This window comes from Octodon degus, unplaced genomic scaffold (genome assembly GCF_000260255.1).
Source record: "Octodon degus isolate 3935 unplaced genomic scaffold, OctDeg1.0 scaffold00123, whole genome shotgun sequence".
Lineage (NCBI taxonomy): Eukaryota > Metazoa > Chordata > Mammalia > Rodentia > Octodontidae > Octodon > Octodon degus.
The window spans coordinates 8,283,389-8,285,859 of record NW_004524699.1 but is presented as its reverse complement, the minus strand read 5'-3'; positions in this window follow the sequence as shown (position 1 = coordinate 8,285,859).

Below are 2,471 nucleotides of genomic sequence, written 5' to 3'. Positions count from 1 at the left end.
TCATGTTCAAAGTCCTACAGAAAATTGGAATAGATGGCCTCTACTTCAATCTCGTAAAATCCATTTATGAAAACTCAACGACTAACATAATCCTAAATGGGGAAAAACCGAAATCTTTTACTGTTAGATCTGCTACAAGACAAGGATGTCCTCTATCACCACTGCTATTCAATATACTTCTGGAATCAATAGCTACAGCCACTAGACAAGAGAAAGAAATAAAAAAATAAGAATAGGCAAAGAAGAAGTTAAATTATCTTTATTTGCAGATGACATGATACTTTACTTGGAAGACCCAAAAACTCCACCAAGAAGATACTAGAATTTATACAGAAATTGAGTAGCATAGCAGGATATGAACTTAATACCCAAAAGTCAATAGCATTCCTCTACACAGACAACAAACACATCGAGAGGGAAATTCTAAAACCAATATCTTTTACAATAGCATGGAAGAAAATGAAATAACTTGGAATTCATCTACCTAAAGAGTAAAAGATCTTTTCACGGAAAATGACAGTACTTTGAAAAAAGAGATCGTAGAGGATTTCAGAAAATGGAAAGATATTCCATGCTCCTGGATAGGGAGAACCAACATCGAGAAGATGGCCATATTCCTAAAATTTCTGTACAGATTTCATGCAACCCCTATCAGACTACCACCGACATAACTCACAGACCTAGAGAAATCATTCCTAAAATTTATCTGTAACCAGAAATGCCTAGAATAGCAAAAGCAATTCTGGGCACTAAGGACAAGGCAGGAGGCATTACAATTCTTGACTTGAAAGTATACCACAAGGCTACTGTGATAAAATCAGCAGGGTACAGGCAACAAAATAGACTTGAGGATCAATGGAATCGATTAGAAGATGCTGAAGCCCCTATGAAAACACTCAGCCACCTTATCTTTCACAAAAGGGCCAAACGTACTGACTGGAAGAAAGATACCCTCTTTAAAAAGTGGTGCTGAAAACTCTGGCTCTCTACATGCCGAAAATTAAACTTGACACAGGTCTATCACCATGCACTAAACTAAAGTCGAAATGGATTAAAGATCTAAACATTAAAGCAGAGACCCTAAATCTCCTGGAAGAGAAAATGGCAGGAATTCTTGAAGACATAGGGGTAGGCAAAGAGTTCATGGACAGAAATCAAATCGCATTAAGAAACAGTTGAAAGAATTAAAAACTGGGACCTACTCTTACTGAGAAGTTTTTTCACGTCAAAAGAAATTACCAACAAAGTGAAAAGGCAACCCACAAATTTGGGAAAAATCATGACAAATAAGTATTCAGACAAAGTTCTGCTCTCTAGAATTTATAAACAACTAAAAAACACTAGGGCCCCAATATTTAAAAACCCAATCCAGAAATGGGCATCCGAGATGAACACATGCTTCTCAGAGGATAAAATTAAGGAACCTAATAAATATTTGAAATAATGCTCCGCATCACTAGCCATCCGTGAAATGCAAATTAAAACAACATTGAGATATAATCTCATCCCAGAAAGAATGGCTATCATAAAGAAATCACCCAACAACAAATGTTGGAGAGGCTGTGGGGAAAAGGAACCCTTCTCCACTGCTGGTGGGAATGTAAACTTCTGCAACCGTCATGGAAATCAGTATGGAGACTCCTTAGAAAAGTTGGACTGAATCCCATTTAAACCAGCTATTCCTCCACTGCACATTTTCCCAGAGGATCTGAAAACATCATATCATAGGAATATATGTGTGCCTATGTTTATAGCAGCACAATTTGTGATAGCCAAATCTTGGAAACAACCAAGATGCCCATCACCTGAGGAATGGTTGAGAAAGATGTGATCTTTTTACACAATGGAGTATTATTCAGCTATTAAGAATGATAAACTTGAAGCCTTTACATTGAAGTGGATACCACTTGAACATATACTCATAAGTGAAATAAACGAGAAACACATGTGTAAATATCGTATAGTTTCCCTAGTACAATAACTCAAAAGAAGAAATACAAATAGAAAGGTACAATACAAGTAAAAGGAAAGCAGGATCTCAAGGACTAACTTATGAAGAGAGGAAAAGGAGAAGAGCTAGGAAACATGAATACGTCAAGCCATACAGTTATATGTAGATGATGGGCAAGGCAATGATCCTGAGAATCTTCAGAAGACTTTTTAATCTAACAGTTACTTGGAAAGATTCTCACCCTGACTAACTATATATACTGATATCTCTGAACGAAGCTACTGCACTGCAGATGGTAATTTGTAATAGTAGTTTCATTCTTGGTGTGTCTGTCATTCTGATCTTCTGAATATGGGCTGCTTGTCATGACATGCCAGGTGCTGCTATGATGTCTCTTGGATAAATAGTTGTTCAAAAAGGAGGGGGTGGTTAATGAAAGCAAGAGACAGGAAAAGGAATATTGTGAGACTGTCCTGCTTCAAAGTTTTATATGGTGAGATTTTTGGACTTATGTGTAAAT